This window comes from Protopterus annectens, chromosome 16.part0, assembly GCF_019279795.1.
Source record: "Protopterus annectens isolate FY-2018-M chromosome 16.part0, PAN1.0, whole genome shotgun sequence".
Classification (NCBI taxonomy): domain Eukaryota; kingdom Metazoa; phylum Chordata; order Ceratodontiformes; family Protopteridae; genus Protopterus; species Protopterus annectens.
The window spans coordinates 816,035,990-816,062,778 of record NC_056750.1 but is presented as its reverse complement, the minus strand read 5'-3'; positions in this window follow the sequence as shown (position 1 = coordinate 816,062,778).

The window sequence follows — 26,789 nt, the reverse complement described above, 5'->3', positions numbered from 1 at the left end:
GAGCCAGATAAAATACCCTCCCTACAAACTCTTCTACAACCTTATGCTACTACGAGATCCCTCCGATCCTACAAAAATAAAACAAGTACAAACTCATATAGCCAAAAATCAAGCAGCTGCGTCCCTCTAATCAAACTATATAGGTAAACTCTGGAACACCCTATCATCTAATCTTACCTCCACATCATCTCTAACAATATTTAAGCCATCCCTAAAAAACTATCTACTTAGCAAATGGATCTGGCCATGCACAACCCTTGGCTGATAACTAACTCTCCATCTCCACATGCTCCTCTCCAGTTCGACTACTACTTTACTTCTACTTTACGTGTTATCACAAATCTGAAGCTTGCACTATTGCACTATCCGAGAATTAAAAGAAAGTAAAACGCTATGATTATCCTTCATTGTTAAGACCTTAGTCTTTATGGAACTGTATAAAGTACATTTATCTAACTGATCAGAATTTTTCTGTTAAGCATCTCTAAAACTCATTATAAATATTATCATAGCTGTATAGATCTTTGTTTCTTGTCTGTAATGCACTGTTGTATCAGAAGCTTTTCTCCCCTTGCCTCCGCTGAAAAGGACATGTGTTCAATTGGACTTTCCCGGTAAACTAATGTAAAATAAATAAAAATAATAAAATAGTAAATGAAGACTGAGAGAGTATCAGAATAATTCTTTTTGTGGAAACTGAATACAAAAAATAATGTAGAAAAAAATAGAAAGAATGGTATGCTAATATAATGAATGCACATTATTATATATATCCATGGAACCTTTTCGGAAATGAAGAAAGAAATGCGATTAAAATAAGTCTTACATGGAGTAGAAAAATTTACAAATGTAATGATTTTATGTGGAGATCAACAGTAGGAAAATTGTTTGTCAAACCTAATATGATTCATAAAAAAAAAATCAAGTCAGGGGCTTTGGGTGCTGATTTGTCTGAACATGGGCTTATAAGGGCCTCAGTGCTGATAGCCTAGTAACTTCCTATGATCCTAAGAGAGGGTGCGTCATTATTGTGGGGAGTCTGAGACAATGGAGCATGTCTTTTAAAATTGTTTAAGAGTAATGGAATTATAGAAAAAAGTATGTGAAAATAAGCTATTGAAAGGTTTTCAAAGTGTTGCAGATATAAATATAAACATGTTGCAATATGGGTACTATGGTAACACAAACAAGATGAAAGAGATTGATAGGATATTGGTTTACGTTCTATGGATAATATGGGATGAGAGACTGAAGGAAATCAAGTTCAATGGTGAATGTACATTGTTTGAAATTTTGAAAAAGATACATTTTTGGTTGGGAAAAAAGAGTGGGGGAATAACTAAGATATAGGGAACTGTGTTATAGGTTAGATAAAAATGTAAATACTTGTAAATAATGTATAATGTTTAATGCAAATAATGTGCATAAGTTGTATTAAAAATAAAGACCTCTACTCTTTTTGATAGGTGTCTTTCTAGCTTTTATATCCACATGAGCTATCACCAACTCAAGCAGATGGGACCTCGATTTATCATCTCATCTAAAGGATGACCCACTCAGGAATGCATACCCCCTCACCACAGTGTCAGCTATCAAGCTATGTGGTGCAGAAATACAACCCACAGCATTCTGCACCAAGGTGTGTGTGCTGTCTACTGCTCCAGTGGCAATGCTAATAATTATTAGTGACACTAATAATAATCATTCTCCTCCAACTGGGTGTTGTCCTACATAATTGTCAATGATTCATCATAGCTATTTGTTATTAGTACAGAAAGGCATATTTGTTCTTCTTCTAGCCAGGACTCAAAATGTTAGCATTCTGATGCTGCAATCAGGTTTCTAGTAATGCCCATTCATTTATGAGATATACATATATATATAGATATATATATATATATATATATATATATATCTATATATATCTATATATATATATATATATATATATATATATATATATATATATATATATATATATATATATTTATACACACACACACACGCACACACATATATATATATATATATATATATATATATATGTATATATATTGAAGCTAATTTGTGCAGAAGTTATTTTGTCTAACAGTTGTATGTTGATACTCCAATGTTTGTTTGGTGTACATACAGGTTTTTTAAGTATATAATTTTCATAAGACGTATGAAATGAAAATCTCAAATTAGTCATTACTATTGTATTATTTTTGGGTCATGTACTTAGTTTTTTTTATGCTAGAAATTTTATTTACTGTACTATTAAATGTCACTAGTCCTAAAATGATTAGAGATAAAGCCTGGAAACAATGGTATACCAACAGAATCAAATAACAGCTAGAAAACTAAGACAACTCATAGAAATTTTTCAAGAATACATATCAGAAAAGATAAACAGTCCTACTACTTTAAAATACAAGAAAATCCCCAAAACAATCCCAAAATATTCCTGGTCTCACGGAAATAAAAACTTCTCCAACCCAGCAAGTCCTCCACACTGACACTAAAAAACACTATAAATGAAGACATATTTAGCAAAGCAATTCAACACTTACTTCACTAACTCTATGCTATCACTTATTAAAGACAAAGTACAAACTCCTCTGATTACCCCAGAGCCTACACATAACAACATTGAAAGCTGTACTTTTAAAACTGTCCAAACCTCAACCATAAAAAAATGCCCTAGCATGTGATAACTTACTATAGAATATCTAAAGCTAGATGCAGATGCTCTTTCCAACAGCCCCACCCTAAATCTATACTTATTAACTGTTCTATTGCAGAAAATCACATTCCCTAACATATGGAAGCATCCTACATCATCTCTTTACACAAAGGTGGAAACCTCAATCGAATTCTCAAACTATAGACCAATAGTAATCCTATCCCCTCTATCCAAAATACTAGAAAATGTATCTACACCCAACTCATTCATCACTTCACCAGTAACAGTTTCCAACAAACACACAACATGGTTTCCATCCCAGTCATACTACTACAACCACTTCCCTTAGTTTTACCAATAAAATCAACCAAAATAGAAATGAAAACAAACTGGTGTTATCTATCTTCATAGTCTTATCTAAAGCATTGACAGCATATCTCATCAGCAACTCCTCAAAGAAGTGTCCTCCCGCACACCATGTCTCATCAGAAGCTCCTCAATGAAGTGTTCTCCCGCACATCATGTCTCATCAGCAACTCATCAAAGAAGTGTCCTCCCACACATCATGTCTCATCAGAAGCTCCTCAATGAAGTGTTCTCCCGCACATCATGTCTCATCAGCAACTCATCAAAGAAGTGTCCTCCCGCACATCATGTCTCATCAGAAGCTCCTCAATGAAGTGTTCTCCCGCACATCATGTCTCATCAGCAACTCATCAAAGAAGTGGCCTCCCGCACACCATGTCTCATCAGAAGCTCCTCAATGAAGTGTTCTCCCGCACATCATGTCTCATCAGCAACTCATCAAAGAAGTGTCCTCCCGCACATCATGTCTCATCAGAAGCTCCTCAATGAAGTGCTCTCCCGCACATCATGTCTCATCAGAAGCTCCTCAATGAAGTGTCCTCCCTCATACATAGTCTCCTATCCTGGTCCAACAGCTATCTAACTGGTTGGCAACAAACAGTTAAATGTCAACAGGATTTTTCTCCACTCTTACCTGTCATTGTGTGAATGCCTCAGGGTTCTATTCTGGATCCATTAATTTGCAACATTTTTACTAACAGACTACAAACGGCAGCCCACCTTGCCTTAATTGTGCAATTCACAGATGATTCTACACTCATCTGTTCTGTGCAAACCCTACCAATACTTCAAGAAGTAACACAGATCTCATTCTCTGCTGTAGAATCTTGGCTAACAAACTCACATCTGCTTCTTAATCCTAACAAAACTGAACCAATGCTTTTTACATCAAAAAAGTATCTAGATCAAACATCCTCCTTCCACATCTACTCATCCAACACAATATCCAAATAGTGATAGTATCACAAACAAAACTACTTGGAGTAATAATTGACAAAGAACTATCATTTGACCAACACCTATCTCAAGTTATCCTAAAACACATATGAAATTAGGGTCCCGGTATAGAATCAAACCATATCTTGCCAACATTACAAGAAATCAACTGCTATCTACTCTGTTATATGCCAACCCAATTTTCCTTAACCTAAATGAAAAATAAATATCAAAACTAGAAGCTTGCTACAACAAAATAGCCAAATTTGCAACAAATACAAAACACAGAACTTATCACTATACTACATTACATGAACTAAACTGCCTGAAACTTCCCTACTACTTAACATTTTCCCAACTAATCACTGCCCATAATGTATATACTTCTCTAAAAAACACCCTACATTCCAAAACATAATGTCACTCTATTCAAATAACACAGATATATGACCATCAAACAAATCAATTTTGTTAGTTACTAAATCCAGTAACAGCACCAATGACACTCTCTACTCCAACTACATCTCTAGAATCTGGAACTCTATCTCTCATCCTATCAAAGGATTAGACAAATCATCAAACTTCAGAAACAGCTTAGACAACACCTAAACAATAACTGGTTATGCTCCTGTTCGAGTCCTGGCTAAATCCCATCTATATTTACTTTACTACCAGTCGCAAACATCCATATTCCAAAAAGCACTTGAAAAAAGAACCAAACTATCACAAAAATGCCACGAGCGATGCCTTCCAACTAACACAGTTTATTTAACTTTTAAACGCAAAAATACACCAAGTTTTTTGTTCCGCTAAATTGCAAAACTTCTTCAGAAACAGTTCTCCACTCACATAGGCGCTTGTATTTATAATTTCTTGAATATTACATCCTAGAATGGTGCCAAAAACAAATCAATTAAAAATTTAAATATTTAAATTCCTTAAAGGTATCTTAACCATAATATAAGATGCTCTAAGTTACACTTTCTTACCATACATTATTCCAAACTTCTCAAGCCAGTGAAAATATTCCAGATCAAATCACAGGCACATAAATTAAGTTAAATTAAAATAAAAATAAAATAAAATAAACAAAATCTCAACCATCCTAACCACAATATACGATGCTTTAAAGTGTATATACACGCACCAAATTATTCTAAACTTCTCATACAATGCACCAATTCCAAATTGGAATGCAAACATATGAATACTGAAATTAAAATTAAAATCTCAGACATTTATCATTTAAAAATATATACATATGTATATATGCATATTTAAATGTATGTTTAAAATCATGCACATATATGGAAAATACATTTTATAAAAAATACATATGTATACATATAAAATAAATGAATATATCATTATATGTGTGTGTATTTATACACATTAAATGTCCACATACATATGTGTATATGCACTATATATACACACACATATATATAGACACACACGAAGACACACACACACACATACACAAATCATTAATTCATAAATTCATAATAATATTATTTACATTAAAATTCCAAATAAATTAAAATTAATTTATAAACTAGTCGTCATAAATTACCTTTTTAGGCAACCAAAAGTTTATAATATTCTATATATAAATCAATTTCAATAAATATATACATATATATATATATATATATATATATATATATATATGTATATATACATATATGTATCCCAAAAATATATATAAATAAATAAATAAATAAAATTTGGTAACTACTCGGATTAAATCCCATATATGATTTGAGTTTTATAATTTATAATTACTACATATAAATACATATGTAGTGAAATTACTCATTAAAAATATGAATATGTATATGTTATATATATATATAAAAAATCTAAAATTAATATTGAAATTGGATTGCACAGTCTTTATCTCATTTGACTTTTTAATTTTAGCAGATACATTATATTACATTTGTCATTTAAACCCGGATACATATATGCGTTTAGCCTGATCTGCCATAATAATTCAATTTTTTCAAGCATTAGAGATACAGGTCCACCTCTTTCGTCTTGATTTACTTGTTGTATAATTTTAAACTTGAATTTATGGTCAGGGAACATTATTATGTGTCTTGCTAATGCATTTTCTTCTTTAAACTGATTAATGCATCTTAAATGCTCCAAAACTCTCTCTTTAAATTTTCTATCCGTCTTCCCGACATAGAAACATGGGCAGGCCTGACATTGGGCCAAATATACAACCCCTTTTGTTATACAGTTAAATTTTCTTGTAATATTTATTTTATATCCATTTACCACCATACTCTTACCTATCTCTACTGTATGACAAATTGAACAATTACCGCATTGTGTCATTCCTACGTTTTTCGTATAGGGGTATTTTTGCTTTTGAAACATTTGTTTGAAACTAATAGCCCTTCTCCACACTATTTTTGGCTTTGTCTGAAAGTCGGGGCCCATAGTATTATCTCCATTAATCAGAACCCAGTTTTTGAATATAATCTCCCTTATATGCATATAATCAGAGCAAAAATTAAAAATGCATGCCAAACTGAATTCATTACTTAAGACATTCTGCAAATCATTTGGTGCCTGATAATGCGGTACAAGATCATATTCATTTAATCCACTAATAGATATTTCTGTTTTATCTTTTAGAATAGCGGTATAAAACCCATTCATTCTTTTAGATGTTACTTCTGCAATTATTTTTTCTATTAGGTCTTCTGGATATGCCCTGTTCAGAAACATATGTTTTAAAACAATGCATTCAGTTTGAAATTTTTGATCTGTTGTTACCATTCTCGCTGTTCTAACAAATTGTCCTTTTAACACTGAACGTTTTTGGTGCAAAGGGTGCGCGCTAGAATAATGCAAAAACTTATTTGAATATGTTGGTTTTCTATAGATGCTAGCTTCATACTGTTGTTTTTCATAGTTTTTTATCAACAGAACATCTAAATAAGAAATAGATGTCATATCAAAATTGTATGTGAAGTTTAAAAAGTCGGTTGTATCATTCATTTCATCGACCAAATTTGATGCCATTTCTGTACATCCTTCTACTATTAAGAATATACTGAAGAGTTGAAAGTAAAAGTTACTAAAAAATCCAAGCCGATAACTGCTGCTTCTTAGCTCGAACAGAGCTCATCTACACATTCAATTGCTGCTGGAATTCAGCTACAAAAACGTTTCAAGAGACTGTTGTTAAAACGAAATGTTTATTCCACACTGGTGCACTTCTTCACAACAAATTTGATTAAACACAGGTTTAGCGCTTTCATCTGGACACATCAGACTTCATCAGAACCTACAAGTAAACACTCTCGTCTCCCTTTTATACCCATTTTGGCGCCAAATCTATACAATAATAAATGATAAATAACTAATCACATCAATTACTTCTGCTTAATTATAACATCACTATGTACAATATAACAAAATTTAAAAACAACCTTAATGCTAAAATACAATGCTAAAACATAGAATATGCTTCTAATTACATATAATGTTTCTCTTACTGTTTGGTTTAAAATATATATCATATAGTTATTGTTCATCTAATATTAAAAAAGGTTTTAGACTAATGTAATCATTTAGTCCAGGGGTGGTAGTGGCGTCTAAGCAAATTTGCCATTTACTTTCTAATGCCCCTAACCTAGCTTTCCAATTTCCCCTACCTATTGTTCTATCCACTGTTTCAAGAATTGCAAATTTGAATGTGTGTTCAATACCTTTGTCTATTACATGTTTGCTCAGGGCGTTTTTGTCATCTTTTTTCTTAATTTTATACATATGTTCATAGATGCGTGTTTTTAATTTTCTTTCCGTTTTGCCTACATAGTAGGCAGAACAGATTGTGCACCTCGCCAAATATACAACTCCCTGACTATTACAATTGCCAGCCTGAAATCTACAAATACTTCTAATGACGTTATCTAATTTACAGCATTTGTCTTCATTTATATATGTGCATTGTGCACATGTTCCACATTTTTTTGTTGTTGTTGCATCCCTTTCTTTATTACCTTTGTTGTATTTATATTCCCCTCTTTCTACTATTCTCTTAAGGTTCTTGCCTGTTTTATATACAACTTGTGGGTATAGTCCAACTAGATTACCTACATCTTCCATATTTGTTAATAGTTTCCAATATCTACGTAGAATTTCCTTGACTGGGTTACTATACAAATTGTACATAATCACACATACTTTTCTTTCTGATATTTTATTTATTTTATTGTTGAATTCTTCATGTCCTAATAATGGATAGTATTTCTTACCCCATTGCAGCTTGACATACTGGATTACATCGTCTAACATGTTTTTAGGATAACCTCTTTTAGTGAATAATTCATGTATGTACTCTAATTCGTACATCATTTGCTCTCGAGTGGATGACATACGTGCTGCCCTCACACACTGTCCCTTCACAATGTTTTTAAATATGTGGGGTGGGTGGCAGCTTCCAAAATGGATGTAATCATTGGAATGGGTTTGTTTTCTGTGTAATTTAGAGGTAAATCCTTCCCCATTGTTGCTTATATGTGTGTCTAAGTATGCAATTCCATTTTCATCAACTGCATGTGTAAATTTTAAAAATTCCGTAGTATTATTAATGTATTGTATAAACTCGGATATTGTGTCCTTCTACCTTTCCAAATTATAAATAGATCGTCTAAAAGCGGTGTATAAAATAATGTTTTGTAATATACACTAGGAACAAAAATGTTTCTTCCCATTCCAACATGACAAGGTTAGCATATATGGGTGCACAGGATGCCCCATAGCAGTGCCTCTTTTGTCGATACAATTTTCCTTGGGATTCTATATAATTATGTTCCAAAATAAGACTCATCATACTCACTATCAATTGTATTTTGTCCCAAGAGAGGGTAGAATGTTTCCTTAGACTGTTACTAAAATATTCCAGTCCGATATCTATCGGGATACAAGAAAAGAGGTCTTTGACATCTATGGTGATAAATGTGATGTCTTTATCCCATATTTCAGTTGTAAGCTTACTCAGAAAATGCCAGGAATCTTTTATAAGATGTGGTACATTTCCATATACATGTTTCGTCCATTGATCGATGGTTACCCCCATGTTAAAAGTTTTGGACTTGGATCCAGATATAATCGGTCTAAAAGGGGGGTTAGTCACACTCTTATGGATCTTAGGAATGCAAACTATTCTAGCCAAAATAGGATATTCATTTCTTATGAATTTGTAAATGTCTTTGTTTATTCTGTGGTCTAATAAGTATTCTTCCACAACTATATCTATATGTCTGTGTCCTATATTAACTTGGTTGATTGATGACTCCTCATAGTTTCCTGAATTAACTAATATATCCTGTACCACTCTATTGTATGTATTTGTAGTAGTTTGAAATCGAAAATATTCCTACTAGGAAAGAAGCTCATTCAACTAAAATGCACTAAATTGGACAATGCTTATTTAGAAAAGTGCATTAATGAGCAAATTGTACCAAAGGGGCTACGATTTTTCAAACTTCCTTTAGGAATAGAGTATAAAGATGCCACGATGCAAGAGTTTAACAAATTATTTGATACTTTTGGTCACATGTACATGGAAACAGTCATGAAATATAATGATGAGAAAATAGTGACCATTTTAAACTAAGTAGAAACGCTTAATGAGGAAATTATAAATGATTGTGATTTTGAAGAATGGTATGAACTGTATTCGAAACAATTTCAGACAGCCAGTAACAGGGTTAGAAATGTATACAATAGAAAGATGTACAAGATAGAGAGAGACATAGATCTATATAGGACAGGGAGAACATATATATGGCCCCATAAGCGGATGGAACAAAATAGAGGGAGAGAAAAATTCAATGTACATGTTAGACATGAGGAGGACGAAAATTTTCAAGGGGAAGATATTATCCAGCCCCCAAAACCATCTGAGAAAAAATTAAGAATAAGTCATAACAACAATGTGAATAAGGTTATTGGAAATCACAGTGAGGAAACAGAGATAGGTGAAAATGAAAACATTATATCTGAAAAGAAAGATGGAGAGTCTGAAGAAAAAAGTAGACCCACTATATATGACCACAATGGTCTTAAGGTGTATAATTACACCAAGACAGATGTACCAAGTAGCTTTTTCTCACTCTTCAGCAAGGGTATGAAATACATACCCAATGCAGGGTTTAATCTTTATGACACTATTAAGGAAATCAAACTATACTGTCGCAGGTTGAACCTAGCCATATTTTTAAAAATAACAACAACGGACAGCAGGACTATGAACAGGTAAATAAGTTAGTCAAAAGAAGCACATTCATTCCACCATCTAACCCACAGGTAAATGCATACGAACAAGTAGTGTGTAAAGAGGTATACGAACTATACAACGATATTAGAAAAAACAACAAAACCACAGTAAATTTCCATGATAATCTAACTATAGAAGAAAGAAGTACATTAGAAAAGATAATATGCAATAAAGACACTTGCATCATGAAACCTGATAAGGGAGGAGGGATTATTATCTATGATCAAAATACATACAATAGAGTGGTACAGGATATATTAGTTAATTCAGGAAACTATGAGGAGTCATCAATCAACCAAGTTAATATAGGACACAGACATATAGATATAGTTGTGGAAGAATACTTATTAGACCACAGAATAAACGAAGACATTTACAAATTCATAAGAAATGAATATCCTATTTTGGCTAGAATAGTTTGCATTCCTAAGATCCATAAGAGTGTGACTAACCCCCCTTTTAGACCGATTATATCTGGATCCAAGTCCAAAACTTTTAACATGGGGGTAACCATCGATCAATGGATCTAAACATGTATATGGAAATGTACCACATCTTATAAAAGATTCCTGGCATTTTCTGAGTAAGCTTACAACTGAAATATGGGATAAAGACATCACATTTATCACCATAGATGTCAAAGACCTCTTTTCTTGTATCCCGATAGATATCGGACTGGAATATTTTAGTAACAGTCTAAGGAAACATTCTACCCTCTCTTGGGACAAAATACAATTGATAGTGAGTATGATGAGTCTTATTTTGGAACATAATTATATAGAATCCCAAGGAAAATTGTATCGACAAAAAAGAGGCACTGCTATGGGGGCATCCTGTGCACCCATATATGCTAACCTTGTCATGTTGGAATGGGAAGAAACATTTTTGTTCCCTAGTGTATATTACAAAAACATTATTTTATACACCCGCTTTTTAGACGATCTATTTATAATTTGGAAAGGTAGAAGGGACACAATATCCGAGTTTATACAATACATTAATAATACTATGGAATTTTTAAAATTTACACATGCAGTTGATGAAAATGGAATTGCATACTTAGACACACATATAAGCAACAATGGGGAAGGATTTACCTCTAAATTACACAGAAAACAAACCCATTCCAATGATTACATCCATTTTGGAAGCTGCCACCCACCCCACATATTTAAAAACATTGTGAAGGGACAGTGTGTGAGGGCAGCACGTATGTCATCCACTCGAGAGCAAATGATGTCAATTAGAGTACATACATGAATTATTCACTAAAAGAGGTTATCCTAAAAACATGTTAGACGATGTAATCCAGTATGTCAAGCTGCAATGGGGTAAGAAATACTATCCATTATTAGGACATGGAGAATTCAACAATAAAATAAATAAAATATCAGAAAGAAAAGTATGTGTGATTATGTACAATTTGTATAGTAACCCAGTCAAGGAAATTCTACGTAGATATTGGAAACTATTAACAAATATGGAAGATGTAGGTAATCTAGTTGGACTATACCCACAAGTTGTATATAAAACAGGCAAGAACCTTAAGAGAATAGTAGAAAGAGGGGAATATAAATACAACAAAGGTAATAAAGAAAGGGATGCAACAACAAAAAAATGTGGAACATGTGCACAATGCACATATATAAATGAAGACAAATGCTGTAAATTAGATAACGTCATTAGAAGTATTTGTAGATTTCAGGCTGGCAATTGTAATAGTCAGGGAGTTGTATATTTGGCGAGGTGCACAATCTGTTCTGCCTACTATGTAGGCAAAACGGAAAGAAAATTAAAAACACGCATCTATGAACATATGTATAAAATTAAGAAAAAAGATGACAAAAACGCCCTGAGCAAACATGTAATAGACAAAGGTATTGAACACACATTCAAATTTGCAATTCTTGAAACAGTGGATAGAACAATAGGTAGGGGAAATTGGAAAGCTAGGTTAGGGGCATTAGAAAGTAAATGGCAAATTTGCTTAGACGCCACTACCACCCCTGGACTAAATGATTACATTAGTCTAAAACCTTTTTTAATATTAGATGAACAATAACTATATGATATATATTTTAAACCAAACAGTAAGAGAAACATTATATGTAATTAGAAGCATATTCTATGTTTTAGCATTGTATTTTAGCATTAAGGTTGTTTTTAAATTTTGTTATATTGTACATAGTGATGTTATAATTAAGCAGAAGTAATTGATGTGATTAGTTATTTATCATTTATTATTGTATAGATTTGGCCAAAATGGGTATAAAAGGAGACGAGAGTGTTTACTTGTAGGTTCTGATGAAGTCTGATGTGTCCAGATGAAAGCGCTAAACCTGTGTTTAATCAAATTTGTTGTGAAGAAGTGCACCAGTGTGGAATAAACATTTCGTTTTAACAACAGTCTCTTGAAACATTTTTGTAGCTGAATTCCAGCAGCAATTGAATGTGTAGATGAGCTCTGTTCGAGCTAAGAAGCAGCAGTTATCGGCTTGGATTTTTTAGTAACTATTAAGAATATGTCATCAATAAACCTTACATAAAATTTCACCATATTTTGAAACAAGCTATTGGGAAAAAGATATGTATTTTCCCAAAATGACATTACTAAGTTTACATAACTAGCACCACATGGTGATCCCATTGCCACCCCTATCTTTTGAATATAAAATTGCTTATCAAAAATTATGAAATTATAAGATAAAATTATGTCTAATAGTTCCTGAATTAGGGATATCTCTGATTCTGAGGCATGCTGTTGCTGCATTCTTGCAGTAACCCATTCAATTCCTTGAGTGTGTGGGATACTAGAATATAGTTCTTTCACATCTATAGTTAGAAAATTATAATTTTCTTTAAATAGAAATGTATTCAACCTTCCTAAAAACGACCAAGAGTCTTTTAAAATCCATTTTTCCAATTTTACATATTTCTTCAAGATGGAATCCACAAATTTAGCACATGCATATGTGGAGGAATTTCTTCCATCAACTATTGGTCTAAATGGGGGATTTTGTAAATTCTTATGAATCTTGGGCACTCCAAAAATACAAGGTGCCTTAGGTGCTATTATCATCAAATAATTAAACAAATGGGCATAGATTCTGGCTTCAATAAATAATTCATTAATTAAACTTTTAATAAATTGATTAGCTTTATTGTATTCATTACATGATGCTAGTTCATATGTGTCTGTTGACAAAATATCCCTTATATGTTTTAAATAATCCGGCATGTCCACAAAAACCAAACCCTCCCTTATCAGGATTCATTATACGTATATTGGCTTTTAACAGACAATCAAGACTCTGTTTTTCCTCTCCATTTAAATTATCTATAAATGTTTTTTTTTCTTATTTAATTCTCTAAGGTCTATTTCACAAATTCTTTCAAAACTAGAAAGTATATTATGAAGGGGTGGGTTATAGCAGCTTAGACCCAAATTCATTATTAGTTCCATCTTGCCCTCCAAATAGAGTTCTAAAATTCAATTTCCTAACAAAAAGTTTAAGGTCGCAGATAGTATCTGCTAAATTCATCCTGCAAGAAGGTACAAATGTTAGACCCTTAGATAAAATATCGACCAGAGCTTGTGATACATGGAAAGAAGAAAAATTGTATACAATGAAGTCATTTAGACTATTAGTAATTATCTTTAGTCCTTCATATGAACTGTTCTCCTCTGTCATCTTCTTCTGTTCTGATTTCTTTTCTTGTTGTTCCATTGCCTCTTTCTCGGGGCATTCTAAAAACCCTGATTATTTTTCCTATTGTGCGTTTGTGTATCATTTCCTGAAATTCCAGGATTGTTGTTGTTACTATTATAACCATCTTTTAGACGTTCACTTCGCCTCAATTGGATATTCTCATTTTGGTTTTCTGCCTGCTCCGTTAAATCAGCTTCTGAATTTGAGTCAATATTTAGACTATTAGAATTAGACACTGCATAAGCATTATTGGAATTAATGTTATCATCTCCCATGTTCTGTAACGAATTAGTCGGAGTCTTGTGAGACCAAATTTGATTAGGTGGGGGCAACGGGTATGCCAGATTTTTTTCATATTGCATTCTGTCTCTTTCTAACTTTTTAATTTTCGTTATTCTCATTTTATCGATATGTTGTTCTATACTTTGGAACACTCGTAGGTATTCATATTTGTACCTCAAAAAATCTGCATGTTGCTTAATTATACTGTCCAAATTCTCTATTTTCTCTTCTAGCTCTTTTATTGTAAATGAATAATGTTTAATCATGGTCTGCATCAATTGAAAACCATGCTGGTTAAACATGTTAATAAGATCTTTGTGAAAATCAGATCCTATTATTAAGCCAGTTGGATATCGCCAGCTTCTTAGTCCTTTAGGCACAATTTCTTCTCTTAGACATTGTTGAAAATATTCTATTTCCAAGTTTAACTTCTTGTGCTTTAACATATATGTGTCCAGTTCATTTAACACATCTGATAGAACTGTCTTGTTTTGTGTATTATTCGAAACTTGTTCATTAGGTTTAATTCTACATAAACCAATAGGTGATATAAGCCAGTCTTTTAGATTCGGCATTTGCATACTTTCTCTACTATTATTTTGATTAATATTATTCGTATTTGTATTTATTGGTAGCACTGTTGTTATAGTATTAGTGCCGTTTTGACCATTAGTGTTAGAACCTATTACGTTAGACACATGAGGTCTTAGTTCATTATTATGATCATTAATCTGGTTCATATCAGGATTAAACACAGTACCTGGTTGCAGCTGCAATGCTGCTCTTTGTTGTATTCCATTCATTGCCGTTGATATGTTAGGCTCCACTCTATCATCGTTAACCCTTCGGTCCTGTTCTTCTGTTCGGTTAGATTCCACTAAGACTCGTGCATACGTCTGAGTGTTAACCATTCGGTCCTGTTGCGCCTGCTGAGATGACACTACTCGTTCTAATTTTTCACTGATAGACTCCACTTTCTGTGATAGAAGCTGGATCAGCATCGTCAATTTACCGACTGCATCTCCTTCATTTGTACTGTTATCTTTTGTTGTGTTAACAGCATTACCAGTCTCGTTCCTTAAAATCTCCGGTGTGGTCTGGAATGAAACATCCGCCATGGCATAAAAGACTCCAAAAAGCACTCGAAAAAAGAACCAAACTATCACAAAAATGCCACGAGCGATGCCTTCCAACTAACACCGTTTATGTAACTTTTAAATGCAAAAATACATCACGTACTTCACCAGTAACAGTTTCCAACAAGCACACAACATGGTTTCCATCCCAGTCATACTACTACAACCACTTCCCTTAGTTTTACCAATAAAATCAACCAAAATAGAAATGAAGACAAACTGGTGCTATCTATCTTCATAGTCTTATCTAAAGCATTGACAGCATATCTCATCAGCAACTCCTCAAAGAAGTGTCCTCCCGCACACCATGTCTCATCAGAAGCTCCTCAATGAAGTGTTCTCCCGCACATCATGTCTCATCAGCAACTCATGAAAGAAGTGTCCTCCCGCACATCATGTCTCATCAGAAGCTCCTCAATGAAGTGCTCTCCCGCACATCATGTCTCATCAGAAGCTCCTCAATGAAGTGTCCTCCCTCATACATAGTCTCCTATCCTGGTCCAACAGCTATCTAACTGGTTGGCAACAAACAGTTAAATGTCAACAGGATTTTTCTCCACTCTTACCTGTCATTGTGTGAATGCCTCAGGGTTCTATTCTGGATCCATTAATTTGCAACATTTTTACTAACAGACTACAAACGGCAGCCCACCTTGCCTTAATTGTGCAATTCACAGATGATTCTACACTCATCTGTTCTGTGCAAACCCTACCAATACTTCAAGAAGTAACACAGATCTCATTCTCTGCTGTAGAATCTTGGCTAACAAACTCACATCTGCTTCTTAATCCTAACAAAACTGAACCAATGCTTTTACATCAAAAAAGTATCTAGATCAAACATCCTCCTTCCACATCTACTCATCCAACACAATATCCAAATAGTGATAGTATCACAAACAAAACTACTTGGAGTAATAATTGACAAAGAACTATCATTTGACCAACACCTATCTCAAGTTATCCTAAAACACATATGAAATTAGGGTCGCGGTATAGAATCAAACCATATCTTGCCAACATTACAAGAAATCAACTGCTGTCTACTCTGTTATATGCCAACCCAATTTTCCTTAACTTAAATGAAAAATAAATATCAAAACTAGAAGCTTGCTACAACAAAATAGCCAAATTTGCAACAAATACAAAACACAGAACTTATCACTATACTACATTACATGAACTAAACTGCCTGAAACTTCCCTACTACTTAACATTTTCCCAACTAATCACTGCCCATAATGTATATACTTCTCTAAAAACACCCTACATTCCAAAACATAATGTCACTCTATTCAAATAACACAGATATATGACCATCAAACAAATCAATTTTGTTAGTTACTAAATCCAGTAACAGCACCAATGACACTCTCTACTCCAACTACATCTCTAGAATCTGGAACTCTATCTCTCATCCTATCAAAGGATTAGACAAATCCTCAAACTTCAGAAACAGCTTAGACAACACCTAAACAATAACTGGTTATGCTCCTGTTCGAGTCCTGGCTAAATCCCATCTATATTTACTTTACTACCAGTCGCAAACATCCATATTCCAAAAAGCACTTGAAAAAAGAACCAAACTATCACAAAAATGCCATGAGCGATGCCTTCCAACTAACACCGTTTATTTAACTTTTAAACGCAAAAATACACCAAGTTTTTCGTTCCGCTAAATTGCAAAACTTCTTCAGAAACAGTTCTCCACTCACATAGGCGCTTGTATTTATAATTTCTTGAATATTACATCCTAGAATGGTGCCAAAAACAAATCAATTAAAAATTTAAATATTTAAATTCCTTAAAGGTATCTTAACCATAATATAAGATGCTCTAAGTTACACTTTCTTACCATATATTATTCCAAACTTCTCAAGCCAGTGAAAATATTCCAGATCAAATCACAGGCACATAAATTAAGTTAAATTAAAATAAAAATAAAATAAAATAAAATAAACAAAATCTCAACCATCCTAACCACAATATACAATGCTTTAAAGTGTATATACACGCACCAAATTATTCTAAACTTCTCAGACAATGCACCGATTCCAAATTGGAATGCAAACATATGAATACTGAAATTAAAATTAAAATCTCAGACATTTATCATTTAAAAATATATACATATGTATATGTGCATATTTAAATGTATGTGTTTAAAATCATGCACATATATGGAAAATACATTTTATAAAAAATACATATGTATACATATAAAATAAATGAATATATCATTATATGTGTGTGTATTTATACACATTAAATGTCCACATACATATGTGTATATGCACTATATATACACACACATATATATAGACACACACACACACATACACAAATCATTAATTCATAAATTCATAATAATATTATTTACATTAAAATTCCAAATAAATTAAAATTAATTTATAAACTAGTCATCATAAATTACCTTTTTAGGCAACCAAAAGTTTATAATATTCTATATATAAATCAATTTCAATAAATATATACATATATATATATATATATATATATATATATATATATATATATATATATGTATATATATATGTATCCGAAAATATATATAAATAATTAAATAAATAAATAAAATTTGGTAACTACTCGGATTAAATCCCATATATGATTTGAGTTTTATAATTTATGATTACTACATATAAATACATATGTAGTAAAATTACTCATTAAAAATATGAATATGTATATGTTATATATATATAAAAAATCTAAAATTAATATTGAAATTGGATTGCACAGTCTTTATCTCATTTGACTTTTTAATTTTAGCAGACACATTATATTACATTTGTCATTTAAACCCGGATACATATATGCGTTTAGCCTGATCTGCCATAATAATTCAATTTTTTCAAGCATTAGAGATACAGGTCCACCTCTTTCATCTTGATTTACTTGTTGTATAATTTTAAACTTGAATTTATGGTCAGGGAACATTATTATGTGTCTTGCTAACGCGTTTTCTTCTTTAAACTGATTAATGCATCTTAAATGCTCCAAAACTCTCTCTTTAAATTTTCTATCCGTCTTCCCGACATAGAAACATGGGCAGGCCTGACATTGGGCCAAATATACAACCCCTTTTGTTATACAGTTAAATTTTCTTGTAATATTTATTTTATATCCATTTACCACCATACTCTTACCTATCTCTACTGTATGACAAATTGAACAATTACCGCATTGTGTCATTCCTACGTTTTTCGTATAGGGGTATTTTTGCTTTTGAAACATTTGTTTGAAACTAATAGCCCTTCTCCACATTATTTTTGGCTTTGTCTGAAAGTCGGGGCTCATAGTATTATCTCCATTAATCAGAACCCAGTTTTTGAATATAATCTCCCTTATATGCATATAATCAGAGCAAAAATTAAAAATGCATGCCAAACTGAATTCATTACTTAAGACATTCTGCAAATCATTTGGTGCCTGATAATGAGGTACAAGATCATATTCATTTAATCCACTAATAGATATTTCTGTTTTATCTTTTAGAATAGCGGTGTAAAACCCATTCATTCTTTTTGATGTTACTTCTGCAATTATTTTTTCTATTAGGTCTTCTGGATATGCCCTGTTCAGAAACATATGTTTTAAAACAATGCATTCAGTTTGAAATTTTTGATCTGTTGTTACCATTCTCGCTGTTCTGACAAATTGTCCTTTTAACACTGAACGTTTTTGGTGCAAAGGGTGCGCGCTAGAATAATGCAAAAACTTATTTGAATATGTTGGTTTTCTATAGATGCTAGCTTCATACTGTTGTTTTTCATAGTTTTTTATCAACAGAACATCTAAATAAGAAATAGATGTCATATCAAAATTATATGTGAAGTTTAAAAAGTCGGTCATATCATTCATTTCATCAACCAAATTTGATGCCATTTCTGTAGATCCTTCTACTATTAAGAATATGTCATCAATAAACCTTACATAAAATTTCACCATATTTTGAAACAAGCTATTGGGAAAAAGATATGTATTTTCCCAAAATGACATTACTAAGTTTGCATAACTAGCGCCACATGGTGATCCCATTGCCACCCCTTTCTTTTGAATATAAAATTGCTTGTCAAAAATTATGAAATTATAAGATAAAATTATGTCTAATAGTTCCTGAATTAGGGATATCTCTGATTCTGAGGCATGCTGTTGCTGCATTCTTGCAGTAACCCATTCAATTCCTTGAGTGTGTGGGATACTAGAATATAGTTCTTTCACATCTATAGTTAGAAAATTATAATTTTCTTTAAATAGAAATGTATTCAACCTTCCTAAAAACGACCAAGAGTCTTTTAAAATCCATTTTTCCAATTTTACATATTTCTTCAAGATGGAATCCACAAATTTAGCACATGCATATGTGGAGGAATTTCTTCCATCAACTATTGGTTTAAATGGGGGATTTTGTAAATTCTTATGAATCTTGGGCACTATAAAAATACAAGGTGCCTTAGGTGCTATTATCATCAAATAATTAAACAAATGGGCATAGATTCTGGCTTCAATAAATAATTCATTAATTAAACTTTTAATAAATTGATTAGCTTTATTGTATTCATTACATGATGCTAGTTCATATGTGTCTGTTGACAAAATATCCCTTATATGTTTTAAATAATCTGGCATGTCCATAAAAACCAAGCCCCCTCCCTTATCAGGATTCATTATACGTATATTGGCTTTTAACAGACAATCAAGACTCTGTCTTTCCTCTCCATTTAAATTATCTATAAATGGGTTTTTTTTCTTATTTAATTCTCTAAGGTCTATTTCACAAATTCTTTCAAAACTAGAAAGTATATTATGAAGGGGTGGGTTATAGCAGCTTGCGACCCCAAATTCATTATTAGTTCCATCTTGCCCTCCAAATAGAGTTCTAAAATTCAATTTCCTAACAAAAAGTTTAAGGTCGCAGATAGTATCTGCTAAATTCATCCTGCAAGAAGGTACAAATGTTAGACCCTTAGATAAAATATCGACCAGAGCTTGTGATACATGGAAAGAAGAAAAATTGTATACAATGAAGTCATTTAGACTATTAGTAATTATCTTTAGTCCTTCATATGAACTGTTCTCCTCTGTCATCTTCTTCTGTTCTGATTTCTTTTCTTGTTGTTCCATTGCCTCTTTCTCGGGGCATTCTGAAAACCCTGATTATTTTTCCTATTGTGCGTTTGTGTATCATTTCCTGAAATTCCAGGATTGTTGTTGTTACTATTATAACCATCTCTTAGACGTTCACTTCGCCTCAATTGGATGTTCTCATTTTGGTTTTCTGCCTGCTCTGTTAAATCAGCTTCTGGATTTGAGCCAATATTTAGACTATTAGAATTAGACACTGCAGAAGCATTATTGGAATTAATGTTATCATCTCCCATGTTCTGTAACAAATTAGTCAGAGTCTTGTGAGACCAAATTTGATTAGATGGGGGCAACGGGTATGCCAGATTGTTTTCATATTGCATTCTGTCTCTTTCTAACTTTTTAAATTTCGTTATTCTCATTTTATCAATATGTTGTTCTATACTTTGGAACACTCGTAGGTATTCATATTTGTACCTCAAAAAATCTGCATGTTGCTTAATTATACTGTCCAAATTCTCTATTTTCTCTTCTAGCTCTTTTATTGTAAATGAATAATGTTTAATCATGGTCTGCATCAATTGAAAACCATGCTGGTTAAACATGTTAATAAGATCTTTGTGAAAATCAGATCCTATTATTAAGCCAGTTGGATATCGCCAGCTTCTTAGTCCTTTAGGCACAATTTCTTCTCTTAGACATTGTTGAAAATATTCTATTTCCAAGTTTAACTTCTTGTGCTTTAACATATATGTGTCCAGTTCATTTAACACATCTGATAGAACTGTCTTGTTTTGTGTATTATTCGAAACTTGTTCATTAGGTTTAATTCTACATAAACCAATAGGTGATATAAGCCAGTCTTTTAGATTCGGCATTTGCATACTTTCTCTACTATTATTTTGATTAATATTATCCGTATTTGTATTTATTGGTAGCACTGTTGTTATAGTATTAGTGCCGTTTTGACCATTAGTGTTAGAACCTATTACGTTAGACACATGAGGTCTTAGTTCATTATTATGATCATTAATCTGGTTCATATCAGGATTAAACACAGTACCTGGTTGCAGCTGCAATGCTGCTCTTTGTTGTATTCCATTCATTGCCGTTGATATGTTAGGCTCCACTCTATCATCGTTAACCCTTCGGTCCTGTTCTTCTGTTCGGTTAGATTCCACTAAGACTCTTGCATACGTCTGAGTGTTAACCATTCGGTCCTGTTGTGCCTGCTGAGATGACACTACTCGTTCTAATTTTTCACTGATAGACTCCACTTTCTGTGATAGAAGCTGGATCAGCATCGTCAATTTACCGACTGCATCTCCTTCATTTGTACTGTTATCTTTTGTTGTGTTAACAGCATTACCAGTCTCGTTCCTTAAAATCTCCGGTGTGGTCTGGAATGAAACATCCGCCATGGCATAAAAGACTCCAAAAAGCACTCGAAAAAAGAACCAAACTATCACAAAAATGCCACGAGCGATGCCTTCCAACTAACACCGTTTATGTAACTTTTAAACGCAAAAATACATCACGTACTTCACCAGTAACAGTTTCCAACAAGCACACAACATGGTTTCCATCCCAGTCATACTACTACAACCACTTCCCTTAGTTTTACCAATAAAATCAATCAAAATAGAAATGAAGACAAACTGGTGCTATCTATCTTCATAGTCTTATCTAAAGCATTGACAGCATATCTCATCAGCAACTCCTCAAAGAAGTGTCCTCCCGCACACCATGTCTCATCAGAAGCTCCTCAATGAAGTGTTCTCCCGCACATCATGTCTCATCAGCAACTCATCAAAGAAGTGTCCTCCCGCACATCATGTCTCATCAGAAGCTCCTCAATGAAGTGTTCTCCCGCACATCATGTCTCATCAGCAACTCATCAAAGAAGTGTCCTCCCGCACATCATGTCTCATCAGAAGCTCCTCAATGAAGTGTTCTCCCGCACATCATGTCTCATCAGCAACTCATCAAAGAAGTGTCCTCCTGCACATCATGTCTCATCAGAAGCTCCTCAATGAAGTGTTCTCCCGCACATCATGTCTCATCAGAAGCTCCTCAATGAAGTGTTCTCCCGCACATCATGTCTCATCAGCAACTCATCAAAGAAGTGTCCTCCCGCACATCATGTCTCATCAGAAGCTCCTCAATGAAGTGTTCTCCCGCACATCATGTCTCATCAGCAACTCATCAAAGAAGTGTCCTCCCGCACATCATGTATCATCAGAAGCTCCTCAATGAAGTGTTCTCCCGCACATCATGTCTCATCAGCAACTCATCAAAGAAGTGCTCTCCCGCACATCATGTCTCATCAGAAGCTCCTCAATGAAGTGCTCTCCCGCACATCATGTCTCATCAGAAGCTCCTCAATGAAGTGTCCTCCCTCATACATAGTCTCCTATCCTGGTCCAACAGCTATCTAACTGGTTGGCAACAAACAGTTAAATGTTGACAGGATTTTTCTCCACTCTTACCTGTCATTGTGTGAATGCCTCAGGGTTCTATTCTGGATCCATTAATTTGCAACATTTTTACTAACAGACTACAAACGGCAGCCCACCTTGCCTTAATTGTGCAATTCACAGATGATTCTACACTCATCTGTTCTGTGCAAACCCTACCAATACTTCAAGAAGTAACACAGATCTCATTCTCTGCTGTAGAATCTTGGCTAACAAACTCACATCTGCTTCTTAATCCTAACAAAACTGAACCAATGCTTTTTACATCAAAAAAGTATCTAGATCAAACATCCTCCTTCCACATCTACTCATCCAACACAATATCCAAATAGTGATAGTATCACAAACAAAACTACTTGGAGTAATAATTGACAAAGAACTATCATTTGACCAACACCTATCTCAAGTTATCCTAAAACACATATGAAATTAGGGTCCCGGTATAGAATCAAACCATATCTTGCCAACATTACAAGAAATCAACTGCTGTCTACTCTGTTATATGCCAACCCAATTTTCCTTAACTTAAATGAAAAATAAATATCAAAACTAGAAGCTTGCTACAACAAAATAGCCAAATTTGCAACAAATACAAAACACAGAACTTATCACTATACTACATTACATGAACTAAACTGCCTGAAACTTCCCTACTACTTAACATTTCCCCAACTAATCACTGCCCATAATGTATATACTTCTCTAAAAAACACCCTACATTCCAAAACATAATGTCACTCTATTCAAATAACACAGATATATGACCATCAAACAAATCAATTTTGTTAGTTACTAAATCCAGTAACAGCACCAATGACACTCTCTACTCCAACTACATCTCTAGAATCTGGAACTCTATCTCTCATCCTATCAAAGGATTAGACAAATCATCAAACTTCAGAAACAGCTTAGACAACACCTAAACAATAACTGGTTATGCTCCTGTTCGAGTCCTGGCTAAATCCCATCTATATTTACTTTACTACCAGTCGCAAACATCCATATTCACCTATTAATGTTTTAGTTTCAGTCACAAACATTAACATTTCTCCTACCACCAAATACTCTCTATGATCTCCCTCTCCTCTCCCCCTTCTATTCATACCCTCTATAACACCATCTACTTTAAGTCCTCTTCTACTCAGCATGCATACTACACCCCCTATATACTCCTTCCACAAGATTCCCCCATATCCTTATACCCCCTAATACACACCCGCACCTTTCTCATAATCATAACCTGAAACACCTTCATAACAAACTTTCATACTTCCCTCTCACTTTACTCCCCATCCCCCACCCTCACTTTTCACTATATTTCCTTAACAACTCTCTACATATCACTATCCTCGGTTTTCTTAGTATCCTCTTTTTCCACCTTCCAGATGCTTACTATACTAAACCATCACTAACGCTTGCATAAATATTTACTACTGTAACTATCAACAGGTTATGCATTCTCTAAATTGTATTATGTGTTTCATAGTCCTGTACTACTTTGAATTTGCATACACTCTTGAATTGTATGTACAACTTATGCTTGAAACTCTTTGTTACATATGTGGAACTTTTGTCCCTGGGCCTCCACTGAAAAAGGTGGTTTTGCCCAGTCATATTTTCCTGGTCAACAAAATCAAATAAAAATAAATATTTTTTTTTTGGGGGGGGGTTCTCTGTAATACAGCTAATCTACTTAATTTGGATATACTTGTAAAAGTGGTAAGTGGTATTTTATTATGCCATAAAGAAAGATGTGATGTAGGTAAAATAGGCTGTGAATATGGTTTGAGATTATAAATGTGGAAGATGGTGGGGTGAATTTGATGGGAATACATGTTCTAGTAAGTTGTTGTACCTTTCCGACTTGGCTTGTTCAAAGGCTGCACAATACATAATTGTACCCGGTAATAGATCAGATCAGTGAGGTATGAAGTGGCATAGTGAGTTCTCCAGTATATCTATACATGTCCCTTAGAATTCGGTGGGCTGTAAAGTTACTTTTTTTAGGTTGATGGAGTCAAACTGGTCAAACATTTAAATTTTTGTCCACAGTTGTCCCTCAATATCTCATATATTTTTTTGACCACTTATTTTATAAACATAATTTATTACCTTTTTTCCAAGGACCGTGATTATTTATTTACTGATATTATTAGTTAAATCATTAATTCTGCAGTAGCAATGCATTTTATGAGCATCCTGGAGAACTTTGGCATCTTTTGTTGAAGCAATTATGTCATTCTTTCCATCAGCGTATGTGAGTATTAGGTTTTTCTTTCTCATTTGTATATATGAGAAAAATAGCCTAAAAAGTAATTGAGCCTGGTACAGAGCTCTTTGGGAGACCATTAATAATCAATATTATGAATAATAGGTAACCTTCTATCCCATTTTACTATGTCCTGTTGCATAAATAGTGATTTCCCCCCATTGAATGTGGATTGTGATTTGCCCCATTGAATGTGGATTAACAAGTAATACTTTTATTTTGTTAACTATTCGATTACGTGGAAAAGAAATGAGTTTTCTTGATTAGATCAAGAGAAGCAGCATGCGCTGGCAGCCTTGAATCAAGTGGGGGTGTTAGCTTTTCAAAGAGTGCCACGGTATTCAAGGTCGTGATCTCTTCTTAAAACAAAATCATACTGCTCCATGTGTAATATAATTGTTCCTCCTGTCATTTAGAATAAGCTCTATTTTTACACAGAATACCAGGCAGGCTAATAGACCAAAAATTGATTCTGATTCTGCTGGAAGTAACCTCCTTCTTCTCCTTGTGAAATTTACCGCTGTGGCCTCTTGCCACAAGGCAGGGATTCAGCCACATGCGGACCTTTACTTTGATGTTATTAATAGGGGTTAGTTATCATTTCCTTGAATCTCTCTATGACATCACTAAATATGTTGCCTGAACCAATTAAATGTGAGATTTCTAATTTTACTTGTCACAGCCGATATCACACCTCTGTTTATATAAGGAATACCACCCTTTGTCTCCACAGCACGTTGTCATTATGAAGTTTGTGCAAAGGTTTTCAGCAAGTGCATTCACTGTGCTCCATGTCTGGGTAGCCATTTTGTTGGTTATTGATGCAATGTCACATTCCAGAAGTTTCCATTTTCACTCTCTGATGTAATGTAAGAATATTTTATTATTGCTTTTAAACTTTGATAACAAGTTGAGTTTACAGTTAGATATGAAATACTTGATAGGAACAGTTAGCATGATTTACACTTTGATTTATACTTCTTAATATGACTGGGGTAATTTTTCAAAGCTAAATAATACATACTTTTTTATGTTGTACAACTTATGAATTCTCTGATTCCATCAAAGGATTTTCTGATGAATTTGCCTGTATGTTAGTGTCTAACTTGTATGAGTCCAGGAATGCAGCACTTCCTGATAAGTCCTTGACAGTCTCCTGAGCAAAATTATTTGGGTAACTGAGAATAGTTTCTATGTCTGTTTACATAAGTAGGTCACTTATTGCATCATAGTTTCCATTGCTAAAGTTTAGACAGACTCACTTATTTATAACTGAGTTTGACTTTCCCCTTAGGTTAAAGATGATGACATCCTGATCAGTGTTAATTACCAAGGGTGTAACAGAGAGTGGGGAAAGATCCTAGGCCTGTCAGTATCACATCTAAGATATGGCCATCCCTAGCTGTATTTCACATTATTTCTTCTAAAACATTTTGCTGAACATATTCAAATAACAGTGACCATATTTATTTAATGTTGAGTAGTTTACACAGTTGGTATTTAGGTAGCTAAAATTCACACATAGTGATTGCATT